This window comes from Zingiber officinale, chromosome 6A, assembly GCF_018446385.1.
Source record: "Zingiber officinale cultivar Zhangliang chromosome 6A, Zo_v1.1, whole genome shotgun sequence".
Taxonomy (NCBI): domain Eukaryota; kingdom Viridiplantae; phylum Streptophyta; class Magnoliopsida; order Zingiberales; family Zingiberaceae; genus Zingiber; species Zingiber officinale.
The window spans coordinates 123,966,737-123,983,896 of record NC_055997.1 but is presented as its reverse complement, the minus strand read 5'-3'; positions in this window follow the sequence as shown (position 1 = coordinate 123,983,896).

Here is a 17,160-nt window from a genome sequence, read left to right as displayed (position 1 = left end):
TTGTCGAAGGAGTTTGATATAGTAAAGATTTTTAAGAAATTAATCGAGTGATGAGAGAGGTTCTAGTGCCTTTGGCAATGAATACAAGCTATGGTGATCGGGTAGTATCTGCATGCATTGTTGGCAAGAAATACCCAGCCAATAATGTCTTAAGAACGAGTGTCATCCCTCCAATGTGATTTCCATAAATACCTTCATAAATCTCCCTTATGACATAATCGGCGTCATCGATACCAAGGCACTTAAGGAGGTGTAGAAGGATTACCGATACAATATGTTCTCAATTAAAGTGAAATGGGGAGCTCTTCATTTAAGCAGTCGGGATTGTTTCGGATTAGTAGGTAGAATTTATTATTTGAGATAATCAATGGGTGTTCTCCAATCCGTAGGCTCATCCTGACTTGAGGCTTGGTTGATCTATGAAACCAATAGAGTTTGAGACACAGAGTCATTCGTTCTCCAACCTGCCAGTGTGTTTGGTACTTTGACCAGCTCATCTGCCTTTTGATTATCCACATTAGCAATTTTCTACAAAGTGACCTCTTGGAAATCACCTTTTAGCTTTTCAAAATGTCCGCATAGCACCATAATCAATCACTTCTGATCTCAAAACTTCCTTCTAGTTGTTGAGGAACCAATTGAGAATATGAATAGATGATCACTCAGGAAGCCCTGGCTTGTTTCTTTGCTTGAAGTCCTATGAGTAAGAGTTCATATTTGGCTTCATTATTGGAAGACCAGAAGTCAAGTCGGACAGAGAGTTGGAGCACATCTTCTTGGAGGGAAAATAATAATATCCCAACTCCGCTACCTTGTTGGGTCGAGGAGTCATCCATGTAAACCGTCCAAGTCCCATCTACTTCTTGGTCAGGAACTTATATTAGAAAATCTGCTAGGGCTTAATCTTTATTGGCTGTTCACGGTTGATATTTGATATTGTATTCGCTCGTCTCGGTGGTCCACTTGATCAACCTCCCAGGGACTTTGAGATTCGTTAACACCCGACCCAGAGTACTACTGGTAAGTGTAGGATCATAAAGATCTAGAGGGGATGAATAGCGTGAGTCACTTTTATTTTTTACTTTTTCATAAAAATACGAGAGAAAGCAACAGAAAATAATTACACAAAAAGAACATGGCTGATTCTGTCTGAAAATCGTGGATATGGCAAGTTGGGGATGTGGCTACTGTGTTGACTGGATGTAGACTCCGCTCCGCTCTACAACATAGGAAACGTCAGTGCCAAGCCAAGGAAGGGGTCCCGGGCGTTGGCTCTCCGATGCTCAAGTTAGTCACTAGAAAGAGGAAAAAGATGGAGCAATAGTAGACACAGGCATGAATAGTGAATAACGCATACCCCCACCGGTGTATGGGCCCCCTTTATATAGTGTCCTGGTGGATAACGTGCACACTCCTTGAGGTGTGAACATGTTCTTCAATTTATCCTAGGAAAGGACCTATTAGGAAAATGTCTCTAACACCATACTTTAACAGGGCATGCATATCCTTGACAATACAGTAGAAGCTTTCGTCTTACGATCCGCCTGTTGACCATACCTCATATCAGCGACACTATCTCCCAAAAGAATGTTCAGAGATACGTCAAGGATTCTACTGCTTGGTCGAGTGGGGAAGCCGCTCGGCTACAAACACCTCTGCTCAATTGGTATCGGCTGGTCTTCCTTGGGGCAACTGGGTACAGTGGCTCATTCCGCCTGACCGGGCTAACGCTCTGGTAGCCCAATGCTCCTCTGCTCTGTGATGAGCGCCTGATGATATTGGCTACACGGGCATTCTGCTTGGACCAGCCCTTTGCCAGTTGAGAGCTTCATGCCTGATCGACCATTGTAGTAGAGCTCCGTTGGACCCCCTTTGGTGAGGTCGTTGGTTCTTTAGTGTTGACCTCCTTGACTTTGACCTCTATGTCGGCTACTATCTCCGTCCTTTGACCCGCACTTAGTGGGCTCCCCTTTATCATCGCATTAATGGCTAACACAAGTTTCTTTTACTTGGTTTGAAGCCTTTGACAACTCCTACTCCAACGCCGCACTCGCTAAGTGCTTTTGTTGGGAAATCCACTATAAGCTCAAATAATTACAATGATATAGAAAATTAAAGTGAAAGTAAGTAAATACACATATACCGATGACTTTGTGTTGAAACTTATGCATAGTTGTCGAAGTGGCATTTCAGTGTCGTAGAGAGCTTTTTGGAGTATTGCTTGAGTATGAAAGTTGTAGCAATTGATATCTTGAAGTTGTTGGTCGAAGCTTCTTTTATAAGCATTTTCGAGTGCCTAGACCATCCCCGAGTGCGTGGGCTAAGACCTATTTAATCCTGCTTCATCACTAGATTATCCATCTTTGGGAGCCTAGACCACCTCTAGGCACCTGGATTGCTGACGTGGCTACACCTCGGTGAAGCTCTATCAAGTAGCCTCTATCCACTCATGGTCGCCTGGACCAGCCCCGAGCACCTGGACACTGACATGTACTGGCCAATTAGAGTGCACCAACTCATTTGCATGAGTGATTAGGTTTGACCCAATCTAGGTGCCTGGACCCACTTGGGCTACCCAGACCGGACCTCCAGGCGCTTGAACTCTACCCGGGTGCCTGGAAGCCCTTTTTTCATCTTTCACTTTCCTACACCACTAAGTTAGCACAACAAGTATAATATGCAAAAATAAGTATTAAATATTTTGATAGTCTTGGGACTGCCCCTTCCTAACTTTGGATTTCATTGAAGCCATAGGTCGAACCGACACCTACTAATCTCTCAACCGGGAATGCGTCTTCACTAGATCTTTCCTCCAGTTGCGTACCTCCACTTACCATTAGCAGACTTACTCAACTCTGATCTCTTAATCCACTAGGTCTTCTTGCCAAATGCCTTATCTGGACTTTAGTCAGTCACCTGATCCTCCCTGACCTGACTGGACTTCCTATTAGTTGTCTAGCCCTCTCTGACTTAGTTGGACTTCTTGCCAATCATTTGGTCCTCCTTGACTCGACTGGACTTCAGTCTGGTGTCTGCTCCTATCAAGTCTTTTCAGTTTTGCATACTTGGTAAATAGATTAGAACACATAACATCTAATTTTATTTTTTTTATCATACATCAAAACCTGAGTTTGGTCATTAGTGCTAACTTCACCAATAGTAAGGACTATGATCGGGTGAGCGAGAAAATATAGACTCAGTTGGCGGGCAACGAGGGCCAATCCAAGAGCTAATTTCTCCAGATTAGTGTATATGCTTTCAGCGTCCTTTACAAGTGGCCTAGAAAATAGAAGGAGTGTTGTACACTATTCTCCTATTGGAGCGAGACTGTGGCGACTGCTCCTTTGAATGCTGATAGATATACTCATTACATTTCTCCTATCACTAATTTGGAGAGTAAAGGTAGTCAGGATAAATACTCTTTCAACATGGCAAAAGCTTCATCACACTTCACGTCCAATCGGTTAAGCAAGATATGAATCGAGAAAGTGAACTAATACGCTTGACCAATCGTTGTGCCTTCCTAAAGTTTTTTTTGTGGGGGTTGGGGGGGGACATATTCTGAAGCGCCTCAATTTTCTTCAGGGTTCACCTCGATTCCTTGCTCAGTTACTATATATCCAAGAATTTTTTTCACTTTTGATCCCCGAATAAGAACTTAATGTAGTTAAATTTAAGCTTGTATTGCTTGAGCGTACGACATGTTTCCTCAATATCTAAGATCAAGGTCCCAAATTAGACAGACTTAATTAAAATGTCATCAACATACATCTCAATATTTCTCCTGATTTGATTCTTAAAAACCTGATCCATGAGTTGCTAATAAGTTGCCCCCTACATTCTATAAATTAAATGGTATGATAGTATAACAAAAGGTTCCGTTACATTAGTGGTGATGAAACTGACATTTTCTTGATCTTCAGGAGCCAAGGGAATTTAATGATAACCTTGCTAAAAATCCAATATATATATGAGCTCACAACCGAAAGTAAAATCTACTAGTTGATCGATGTGAGGTAGAGAATAGAAATCTTTTGGGCAGCCTTTATTGAGGTCATGAAAGTTTATATAGACTCTCTATTTGCCCCTGGCTTATATTGGTGCAGGGAGCACCATAATCGAACCTATGTTTTGATGTTTTCAAAAGTTTAAGTTAAGTCTTATTATTATCTGATTAATTGATCAAGTGTGCAGGACTCTCACATTGGAAAGTCCTAATAGGTCAGCTTGACCCGATACTAGGCAAGGAAAGTCTCAGAAGATCATGAAACTAGGCAAGAAGTCTAGATGGGTCAAGTGGACCTAACATCTAATAGATGGACTCAATAGGTCTGGAGGACTTGATGTCGAGACAAGTGAAAGTTTTGGCAGTTGATCCAATGCTGACCGGTTAAGTCCAAATAGGTTTGAAGGATCTGATGTTTGGCAGATGAGTTGAGGTAAACTTCTAGAGATAGTGCGGTGAGGTCGTGTTCTAGTAGGGACAAACCTTAAGTATTGATCCAACTCAAGAAACCAATGAAGGTTTCTAAGTTGAGATCAAGATAGTCCTAACTGTCTTAATCATGCATACTATATTTGTACTAATCCTACTTTGCATGTTTATGCTCTAACTCTATTTTGTAGGATAAATTTTCTAATATATTTTTTTAGGATCGTTCTGTCGATGGAAAAAGGTGTTCAATCACGGAATCCTGAAAAACTAGAGTAGTGAGATTTGATCTAGACTGCAAATGGAATTTTTGATTCCATCAACGGATCAAGGTGATCAACTAATGGATTAATATATTTCCAAAATTAATCAAGATTCAAATTAAAGCACAAAAGTTAAAAATATGTTCAACCAACCGAAAGACTGTGTTCCATCAATGGAACATAGTCTTTTCGCGATCGAATGAATAGGATCACAACAAACAAGGAAGGAATAGAGGATCAATCGACGGATAGAGTAATCAGTCGACGGATTAGTTCAGCTGATAGAACCTCTTATCTGTTGGTGCGGTTAGCACTAACGGTCTAACTCAGGTTTTGATGAATGACAAATCAGGTTAAGTTAGGTTTGTTGTTGTCTGACACTTTTATCAAGTGTGCAGGAGAAGTCCAGCTAGGTCGACGGGCTGACCGGATAGCTGGCGAGAAGTCCAAGCGGGTCGACGGGCTGACCGGACGCTTGGCGAGAAGTCCAGACGGGTCGACGGGCTGACCGGACGTCTGGCAGGTAAGTGAGGTAAGTCACTGGAAGGGAGTGACTGTGAGGACGCGTTCCCGGGAAGGGGACATTAGGCGTCGATCCGGATTAGATCCATTTCGGATGTCTAAGTCGAGATCGTGACTAGATTCCGGTCTCGGAAAGACGGAATCTAAGTCATACTCTTTCTTATCCATCTATTGAACTTTAACTGTGCTAACAATCTGTTTTACAGGATACATATTTGCCTCGGACTAACCCTGTTTTGCAGGAAAAAGGAGCTTTCTGAAACAAGGTGGTCCGGGCGCCCGGAGGGGATCCGGGCGCCCGGAGGTCCGGGCGCCCGGAAGGCAAATTTCATCCAGCCGAGTCGTCGCCACGTGGAGCATCATGGTTCGTGCAGCTACGTCACGTTCCAGGCGCCCGGAAGGGATCCAGGCGCCCGGGACAGCATATAAAAGAAGCCCCAGGTAGGAGCTTCAAAAAGATCAAGTCTGCACTGAAACTCTGCTGCTCTACGCTCCTGCGACGCCACGAGGCTATTCCGACAAAGCGCTTTCTTAAAGTCTAACTCTTCTTCTCTTGTCGGTATTTTATTTCTGTCAATTCTTGTACTTATTTGTAATCTTCATTCGAATTGATAGTGATTGCCCAACGAAAGTACTCACGGAGTACGGGCCTTCGAGTAGGAGTCGTCACAGGCTCCGAACGAAGTAAAAAACACCTGTGTCTATTTTAGTTTTCCGCTGCGTTTATACTCATCTTTATCGAATCGATATTCACCCCCCCCTCTATCGAATCCAACGGTCTTACAAGTGGTATCAGAGCAGGTACCGCTCTGATTTGGTGCAACCACCAATCAGACAGGGGGTGGAAAAATTTTTTTAATTCCAAACTAATATTATTATCTTTTTGGAAGATTTTTTTCCCGTTGCACTTAAAATCTAAATTGGTACAACACCAACTTAGAGTTTCTATTTTTCCCCGCACTGCTAATCCAAGACGAAGTCTTGGGATTTTCTTTTTCCAGTTAATTTAGTGTGTGCAGGATAAGATGTCTCAACAAGAAGGCTTCAGCACAGTACGTCCTCCCCTATTCAACGGGGATGATTTTTCGTACTGGAAGAGGAGAATGGAGGTCTACATGAAGACAGACTACGACCAATGGATGAGCGTTACAAAGGCTTACAAAATTCCAGTAGACAACTCCGGGAAAATAGTAGACCCTGAAGAATGGACAAATGATTTAAAGAAAAAGGCATCAATTGAAAACAAAGCCATCAATACTCTACACTGCGGACTAACACGAGAAGAACTGAACCGGGTCGGACCGCATGAAAACGCTAAGGAGCTTTGGGATAAACTGATTGAGCTGCACGAAGGAACAAGCGACGCGAAGGTAACAAAAAGAGATTTGCTGTTAAACAAAATTTTTAATATAAAAATGCAGGAAGGAGAAACGGCAAGTCAGCTCCACGCGAGGGTCAAAGATATCCTCAACGGTCTCCACGCGATAGGCCACCAAATGGAGAACCGAGACTTAATAAGGTACGCGTTAAATGCTTTTCCGCGAAATAATTTGTGGGCATCAATTGTAGATGCCTACAAAATTTCAAAAAATTTATCTAAATTAAAATTGGATGAACTGTGAATTAGAACTTCATGAGCAAACTAACGCCGGGGTCGAGAAAGGTGTAGCTTTATTTGCAGGTTCCTCTAAAGAAAAGAAGAACAAACCCGAATCTGAAGAAGACTCCGATCAAGACTCTGAAGACGAAGAACACCTGGTGAACCTGGTAAGGAAAATGTTCACCAGGAAAAAGAGAAGCTTCAGCAAACAGGATCTTCAGAAGATCAGTTCGCCAGCCGACTCAAGAAATGTCACATGTTTCGGATGTAACAAAAAGGGGCACTACAAGAATGAATGCCCAAGATTGAAACTTGACAAACTAAAGTCAACAAAGAAGAAAGCCCTCAAAGCAACATGGGACGATTCCTCCTCAGACGAATCAGAAGGAGAAAGGCAAAAGCACCAAAGTCACCTCGCGCTGATGGCTCGCGAAGCTGAAACGGAAGACGAATCAGAGGAATCGGAAGACGGGTCCGAACCCGAATCAAGCCACGAGTCCGCACTCGTTTCTGAAGGTTCCGGAGAGGTATACCTAAACTTAAATCGTAAATTCTTTAGAATTATCTCGTGTTTAAATAAAAAAGTAGTTAAGTTGGAAAATGAAAATAAATCGCTTCTTGAGGAAAATCAAAACCTCAAGGAACAATTAAAAAATTCGAATCCAACTCAAGATCGAACACTTGAGGAGGAGAATTTATCATTAAAAAATGAAATTAATAAGTTAAAAGAATTGTTGGAAAAATTCACAACAAGATCTAAAAATTTAGATTTAATTCTAAATAACCAAAAGGCATGCTATAATAAAACCGGACTTGGATATAAGTCAAACTCAAACAAAACCTTTAAATCATTATTAACCCAACACAAAGCAACTAAACAAGCTTGGGTCCCAAAAGCGTGCTTAACCACGCAAGTAGGACTTAATCAATTCTATATACCTAAAGATAAAATACATTATATAAACTTGAATAAATCAGATCAAAAACTAAAATATAAATTTAACTTAAAATCAAAATTCAAAACTCAACAAAATTTAGATTATCACCAAGTTGATTATAACTATAAAAAGAATCGACACAAACCCAAAATCTAAATTAAGGGCCAATAATTCAGGGGGAGGCTCCAGAATAGCTGGCACCTCCAAAACATACCCGACAGGGTAACCCAAAACAAACTAACCCGACAGGGTAATTAGGATTAGTAAAAAGAGACCAAGTTTAACTTGACTCATGGTACTGGTGAAGTTTTTGGATGATAGTACGTTAGGGAAGCTTGGGCATCGCATGTCTAGAAAGATATGGCTTCGATCTGGTGCATTTGGCCAAGTGGAACTGACCGAAGCTACCCTTAAACGAATCCTAACCAGTTAGACCAAGATTTAGTACTAAGTTCCGTGGATAGGACTATTCGGAAAACTTCGAAAGGTTGGTTACTTCTAATGATGTCCATGAGACTCACCAAGCTTAGAAGTTTATCCGAAGAATGCCTATTTGTGGAAACCAAAACTAAGTCTGAATCTAACACTAGTTAAACCAAAACTCTATAATCAAACCAATTTCATCTCACAAAACCATAGGTTTCCCTGATTGATAATATAGTTCGGGTGAGATGAATAAGGCTTTAAAAATTAATTTCAAAATTTTAATTTTAAACTTAAAAATTATTTTTAAAATTTTAAACTTAAAAATTAATTTCAAAATTTTAATTTTAAACTTAAAAATTATTTTTAAAATTTTAAACTTAAAAATTAATTTCAAAATTTTAATTTTAAACTTAAAAATTAATTTCAAAATTTAAATTTTAAACTTAAAAATTAATTTCAAAACTTTAATTTTAAACTTAAAAATTATTTTCAAAATTTTAATTTTAAACTTAAAAATTAATTTCAAAACTTTAATTTTAAACTTAAAAATTATTTTCAAAATTTTAAACTTAAAAATTAATTTCAAAACTTTAATTTTAAACTTAAAAATTATTTTCAAAATTTTTAAACTTAAAAATTAGTTTCAAAAATTTTAAACTTAAAAATTATTTTCAAAACTTTAACTTAAAAATTATTTTCAAAATTTTAAACTTAAAAATTATTTTCAAAATTTTAACTTAAAAATTATTTTCAAAATTTTAAACTTAAAAATTATTTTCAAAATTTTAACTTAAAAATTATTTTCAAAATTATTTTCAAAATTTTAAACTTAAAAATTATTTTCAAAATTTTAATTTTAACTTAAAAATTAATTTCAAAATTTTAATCTTAACTTAAAAATTAATTTCAAAATTTTAATCTTAACTTAAAAATTAACTTCAAAATTTTAAACTTAAATTAATTTCAAAATTAAGATTTTTTGTTAATGATTGATTAAAAATTGATAAACTAAGACTAACATAAAAATCCTACTTGTTGTAGGAAACCAAGTGGATTTTGGACAGTGGTTGCTCCAAACATATGACTGGAGATCACACCAAGTTCACTCAATTAACCTACAAAAGCCTAGGAACAGTTGCCTTTGGAAACAACGGTAAACTCAAGGTAATTGGTATAGGTAATATTGAATTAAAAATAGATTTCATAATTACAAATGTTCTACTTGTTGAAAATTTTAAATACAATCTTCTGAGCATAAGTCAATTATGTGACACTAGGTATAAGGTAAAATTTCTATCTACAGAATGTTTGATCAAACATCTAGATAATCCAACTATAAGCCTAAAAGGCTTTAGAAAAGACAATATTTATGCCATTAACTTAACCACTTCTTCAGTCAAGTGTTATTTAACACAAAAAGAAGAAACCTGGTTATGGCATAGAAGAATGTCACACACACATTTCAGAAACATAACTAAATTAAATGGTCTAGTTAGAGGCTTACCAAAATTACCTAACTTAGATTTAACGATATGTAATGCTTGTCAACAGGGCAAACAAACAAAATCTACCCATAAACCAATTAATGAATCCCAAACCAACTCAGTCCTAGAACTTTTACACTTAGACCTATTTGACTCCCATGGAGTTAAATCAATAAATGGAAGTCTATACTGTTTAGTTATAATAGATGACTATTCTAGGTTCACTTGGGTCAAATTCTTAAAAAATAAAGATGAAACCTTTGAAATTTTTACGAATTTCTGCAAAAAAATTGAAAATGAAAAAGGCATAAAAATTAAAAGAATCAGAAGTGATAATGGAGGAGAATTTAAAAATCATAATTTTGATAAATTTTGCCTTGAAAATGGCTGCCATCATGAATTTTCTTGCCCTAAAACTCCCCAACAAAATGGAATTGTAGAAAGGAAAAATAGAACCTTACTTGAAGCATCTAGAACTATGCTAAATGAATATAGCTTACCTAAATATTTTTGGACAGAAGCTGTTAGTACAGCCTGCTATGTACAAAACCGAACAACACTAAACAAAAACCACAATAAAACATTTTTTTGAAATATTTTACAACAAACAACCTAATATAAAATACTTTAAAGTATTTGGCTGTCCAGCCTTTATCCTAAATACTAGAGAACACTTAGGCAAATTCACTTCCAAAATAGAAAATGGAATTTTTCTAGGTTACTCTCTGAATAGCAGAGGCTACAGAATTTATAATAAAGTTACCTTAAGAATTGAGGAAACCACCAATGTAAAATTCAAAGAATTCAATCAAAACCTAGAACAAGCCCAACCTCAACCAGTTGACCCTGTTCATGAACATATCAATTCTGAAGGAACAAACCAAACCCAAAATCATGAAGAAGAAGAACAACTACAAGAAAGTCAACCTTCTAGAACCATAAGAGTCAACCCAAACCATCCTACTGATCAAATAATTGGTGACCCAGACCTTCGGGTCCAAACTAGGTCATCTTTCAGAAACCTAAGTCAAATCTCGTTAATCTCAAATATTGAACCCAAAACTGTAGCTGAATCCCTACCGGGTCATAGCTATGCAAGAAGAATTAGCTCAATTTGAGCGCAATGAAGTTTGGGACCTAGTACCTCCACCTAACGATAAGAAAATAATAGAAACCAAATGGGTATTTCGAAACAAGTTAAGTGGAACTGGAGAAATTACAAGGAACAAAGCCAGGTTAGTTGCCAAAGGGTTCAGTCAAGTTGAAGGACTTGACTATGATGAAACTTATGCCCCGGTAGCTAGACTAGAGTCTATTAGAATGTTACTAAGCTATGCAGCCCATAAAGGATTCAAACTATACCAAATGGATGTCAAGTCTGCCTTTCTTAATGGATTGATAAAAGAAGAAGTTTATGTAGGTCAGCCACCAGGTTTTGAAAGCCTAGAACACCCTGATTATGTCTACAAATTAAAAAAGGCATTATATGGACTTAAACAGGCACCTAGGGCATGGTATGAAAGACTAACCTCTTACTTAACCTCTAAAGGGTTCAATCAAGGTCAAATTGACCCAACACTATTTGTGAAATCAATAAAAGAAGATATTTTTATAGCTCAAATTTATGTAGATGATATCATCTTTGGTTCAACCAACTCAGAATTTTTAAATGAATTTACAAACCTAATGGAACACGAATTCGAAATGAGTCTGGTAGGAAAATTAACTTACTTTCTAGGGTTACAAGTCAAACAAACAAATGAAGGAAACTATATTTATCAACAAAAATATACTAAGGAGTTACTTAGAAAATTTGGAATGGAAAATACTAAAGAAATAAAAACACCTATGGCCGTAAACACAATCCTGGATGATGATCCTAATGGAAAACCAGTAGACTTAAAACATTATCGGAGCGCAATAGGTAGTCTACTTTACTTAACTGCAAGCCGACCTGACATTTTATTTGCAGTTAGTATGTGTGCTCGATACCAAACCTGTGCCAAAGAATCTCATTTGACTCAAGTCAAAAGAATCTTTAGATACCTCAAAGGAACCACGAATGTAGGTATTTGGTATCCTAGGACCAACAACTTTGAATTAATAGGATATTCTGATTCAGATTATGCCGGATGTAAATTAGACCGCAAAAGCACAAGTGGTGGATGCCAACTACTTGGTCCATCCCTTGTCAGCTGGTTTAGTAGAAAGCAACACTGTGTTGCACTATCTACAACTGAGTCAGAATACATAGCTATAGGCGAGTGTGTTGCACAAATATTATGGATGATGCATACTCTAAAAGATTTCAACTTAAATATCACAAATGTAAAAGTATTAATTGATAATATAAGTTCGATTAACTTAACTAAGAATCCTGTGCATCATTCAAGAACCAAACATATTGAAGTTAGGCATCACTTCATCAGGGATCATGTTACTAAAGGTGATATTGAACTCAAGTACATTGAGTCTAAATCAAATTTAGCTGACATTTTTACAAAACCACTCCCTGAAAGTGAATTTAGCAACTTACGACGACAATTAGGAATGTGCTCAATAGCCTAGGAAATTCCAAAAATCCTTTCAAAAATGATTTTATCAACTTATAGGCTAAACTTGTTTGTTTTCAAAATTTCCATTCTTAGACTTTCAAAAACAGTTTTTGCCTTAGACTAAGTTTACCTCCTTAGAAAGCATGTACCCATAGGACTAGTTTTTGAGCATCTCACCAACACCCTAGGGTTACCTTGCTTGTGTTTGACAAACATAGAAAGGGGTGAGATGCATAGGCCAACTGTCTAGACCTAAGATGCTTATTTCAGTGCATCAGCATAAGTCTGGACGTTAAATACAAATCAGATATTAATCAGATTAAAGTTCATCAGTCAAGTCAAATACTGACTGATTATAATTAACTTAATCTGACTAACCTAGTGAACGCTCCTATCTTCTGATAGTTAGTTAGTACCTAAGTGGTTAGACAGCTGGTTAGAGATAGGTATCAAATTCAGGGGGAGAAATATAACTATTTAGTTTGCCAAATTGAATTTTAAACTTAATTTTGAAAATCGAAGTTTAAAAACAACTTGTTTAAAAACTGACTTTTTCAAGTATGTTAAACCGCTTTTGAATCTAATACCTTTCTGAAAATTTGATTTTGGAGAACAAATTTCATAAACACATTCTAAAAATATGGTCTTACTTTTACCAAACTCCTTTGAAAACTAAAAGTAAAGATTTAAACTTAATTTCACTTTGAAAATTGTCCTGAGTCTAGTTCTTAAAAATTTTGATTTTAGTCAATTTTGACAATTTGATTTGAAGGATAAATCTTACAAAATTTAGTTTACAAACTAAGCTTCTCAAAATTATTTTTCTTGATTTTGAAAAAAATCTATTTTCCTTTTTTTTTGAAATTTAATCCTTATACACTTATGTTTAAAAATTAACCTATCTACACTTAGCATTTTTTCTAAAAATTAAAAGCTAATGCTTTAAACAAGTTTTCAAACTTTAGACTCCCCCAAGTCAATTTGATCTTTTCTTGGATTTAAAAACTCAGTTATTTTTCAAAGTCTTATTGTTTTCAGTAATTCTCACTATGTTTGTTTACCCTCGTTTTTTGATGTATGCCAAAGGGGGAGGGTTAGGTTGGTTAAGTTAGAGCAACTTAATGCAAACTTGAAAAACTAACTTAAACCTTAAAAACCTCAATAATCATGCTTGATTCTTGTATATTTTTTTCACTAACTTAATCAGGTTGTCATTCCATCAAAAAGGGGGAGATTGTTGGTGCGGTTAGCACTAACGGTCTAACTCAGGTTTTGATGAATGACAAATCAGGTTAAGTTAGGTTTGTTGTTGTCTGACACTTTTATCAAGTGTGCAGGAGAAGTCCAGCTAGGTCGACGGGCTGACCGGATAGCTGGCGAGAAGTCCAAGCGGGTCGACGGGCTGACCGGACGCTTGGCGAGAAGTCCAGACGGGTCGACGGGCTGACCGGACGTCTGGCAGGTAAGTGAGGTAAGTCACTGGAAGGGAGTGACTGTGAGGACGCGTTCCCGGGAAGGGGACATTAGGCGTCGATCCGGCTTAGATCCATTTCGGATGTCTAAGTCGAGATCGTGACTAGATTCCGGTCTCGGAAAGACGGAATCTAAGTCATACTCTTTCTTATCCATCTATTGAACTTTAACTGTGCTAACAATCTGTTTTACAGGATACATATTTGCCTCGGACTAACCCTGTTTTGCAGGAAAAAGGAGCTTTCTGAAACAAGGTGGTCCGGGCGCCCGGAAGGCAAATTTCATCCAGCCGAGTCGTCGCCTTAGACGTGCCATGTCGCACCAGGGCGCCTGGAAGGGATCCAGCGCCCGGACAGCATATAAAAGAAGCCCGGTAGGAGCTTCAAAACATCAAGTCAGAAACTACTGCTTGCTCTGCTGCTCTACGCTCCTGCGACGCCACGAGGCTATTCCGACAAAGCGCTTTCTTAAAGTCTAACTCTTCTTCTCTTGTCGGTATTTTATTTCTGTCAATTCCTGTACTTATTTGTAATCTTCATTCGAATTGATAATGATTGCCCAACGAAAGTACTCACGGAGTACGGGCCTTCGAGTAGGAGTCGTCACAGGCTCCGAACGAAGTAAAAAACACCTGTGTCTATTTTAGTTTTCCGCTGCGTTTATACTCATCTTTATCGAATCGATATTCACCCCCCCCTCTATCGAATCCAACGGTCTTACATTATCAATTGAAAGATTGAATCCTATAAAAGAAGCCCTCAAGCTCCGAGCCAGATAGAACTTCTATCTTCTGATATTCTATTGCGCTCATTCACTGCCCGTGCAAACTACTATTACTATAACGCTGGGAGGCTTCCGACAACCTACACTTCATCTTGTATTCATTTTTTGTTGGCATACTTTATTTCACTTGCATATTATACTTATTGTAATATCATTTGATTATTTAGTGGATTGCCTAACGAAAGTAATCGACCATTACGGGCCTTGGAGTAGGAGTCATCAAAAATTCTGAATCAAGTAAAAATAAGCTTGTTTTTTTGTCTTTCTATTTACTTTGTTCAGCTACGCACTCAAATTTTAACGAAAGAAAAGAAAATTTTTAAAAGTGTCAAGATTCACCCTCTCTCTCTCGATCTCTTACAATCTAACAATTGGTATCCGAACAAGGCTGCTCTGAAAAGACTTAACCATCTTTCTAACAATTTTTTTTTCTTTAGACTAACTTTTTATTTATTTTTATTCTTTATTTTGCACTACTAATTCCAAGACGAAGTCTTGAAAATCTTGGTCAATTTTTTTCTATACTAGAATAGTAAACTCTCACCAAGAAGGCTACATCATCGTTCGTCCATCCCTCTTTAATGGCGAAGATTTTAACTATTGGAAGAGGAGGATAGAATGCTTTTTGAAGTCCGACATTGACATGTGGTTTATCATAAAAAGGGATACAAACCACCAAGTAAAAATGGAGAACCACTAGATCCAAAAGATTGGGATCAAGAGATGAAGAAGAAGACTCAAATTGACTACAAAGCAATAAACACTCTCCAAAGTGGTTTAACAAAGGAAGAGATAAATCGAGTCAGCCCCTTCGAAAATGAAAAAGAACTTTGGGATCAACTAGGAATGGAAATTTCACCCGAATCCGATGGGTAATCTGACATCCTACCCGAATGGAGGAGGATATGGAGGAAATTTTTATACCCGATTATAGTAAATGGATATTCGGGTATGGGTATGGAGGCAGATGTGGTAAAATCCTACCCATACCCTACTCGATACCTGATATATGTATAGCCTTATTTTTTATTGGCAAAGAAAAAATTTTAGCCTATTTTCCGTCTTAGAAAAAAAGACTTAGTTTGCCTCTTTATCCGGTCATCAACACATATCTCATCTTTTTTTCCACAAGAAATGTTCACCCTATTGCAGGAGCACGAGACGAGGAAGAGCTGACAAGTACATTGAAATATTTTTTTTTTAAAAAAAAATGAGAATGGTAGGGAGTAATAGGATGATGGGTAAGATATGAACACCCGAAACTCCGACGGGTATGGGAATGGATATGAAAGTTAAATACCCGATGGGTATGAGTATAGATATAATAAATGGGGATGGATATGGAGGATATGAAATCCTACCCATTGACATCCTTAGGATCGCCTAGTCAAACTACATGAAGGAACCGACGACTCAAAAGTAACAAAAAGAGATCTTCTTTTAAATTGTCTGTTCAATATTAAAATGTTATATAGAGAAACTGCAACTCAACTACATGCAAGAATAGAAGACATAATCAATGAACTCCACCTCATCAGTCACCATCTAGAAAATTAAGACGTGATAAGGTATGCGCTAAACTCCTTCCCTTGAAACGCATTGTGCGCATCGATGGTAGATGCCTATAAAGTTTCAAAGGATCTTTCCATTATAAAGTTAGATGAATTATTTTATGAATTGGAATTACATGAGCAAACTAACACTAGCTAGACCGAGAAGGATATAGCCTTGTATGTAGGTCAAAACAAGATCAAGGAGGCTAAGTCCAAGTCAAAGCCAAAATAAGAATTTGAGAGTGAATTAGATTCATATTCAAACAACGAAGAAGAAATAGTAAACATGGTAAGAAGGATGTTTACTAAAAAGAAGTTTAATAGAAAGAATTTGAAGAAAGTACAAAGCATTTCAACCATATCAAAATCGGAGATAACCTGCTTCAGGTGCAATAAAAAGGGTCACTACAAATATGAGTGCTCCAACCTAAAGGAGGAGAAAACTGTAGGTGCAGCGGAGGCCGGCAAGAGGGGGTGAATTGCTGAAAACAAAAATAAACTATACTCTCCTTGTTCTTTCAACTCAATTAGTGCAATAGTAAATAAAGCAGTAAAGTAATAAAGTAATAAACAGAAAAGAAACAAGAATTTAACCTGGTTACAACCAAGGAGGTTGTTAATCCAGGGCAATGAGAAGCGCACTAAAAAGAATCTCCTTTACTGAAGGCGGAGAAGCCTTTTACACTTTGGAAGCTTAGAACTATTGCTAGGAATGACTACACAATTGATTGCTTGAGTTGTTTTTGAATTCCTAGCTCCAGGGGCCTTTAAATAGCCTCTGGAAATCTAATCTCGAGGGTCCAAGGCGCCTCCAATAGAGGTCCAAGGCGCCTCCAGGTAAGTGGTCAGATAGAACTCTATCCGCAGCTCAACGGTCGTTTTGACCAAGCTTAAGGCGCCTTAAACCTTGTTGAAGGCGCCTCCAAGGTGGAGGCGCCTTCAACAAGCTTTAAGGCGCCTCCAAGTTGGAGGTGCCTCCATTACTTGTTGAGGGCGCCTTGAGCTCGGTTTCCAGCCTGATTCTTCCTTTGTTTTAACTTCCGACGCTCCGATCTTTTGGGTGATTGCGGCCAACCGGAATAGGGCTCACCCGAACCCAATTCCCGGCCTTCTCCTCGAGCAGCCTTCCAT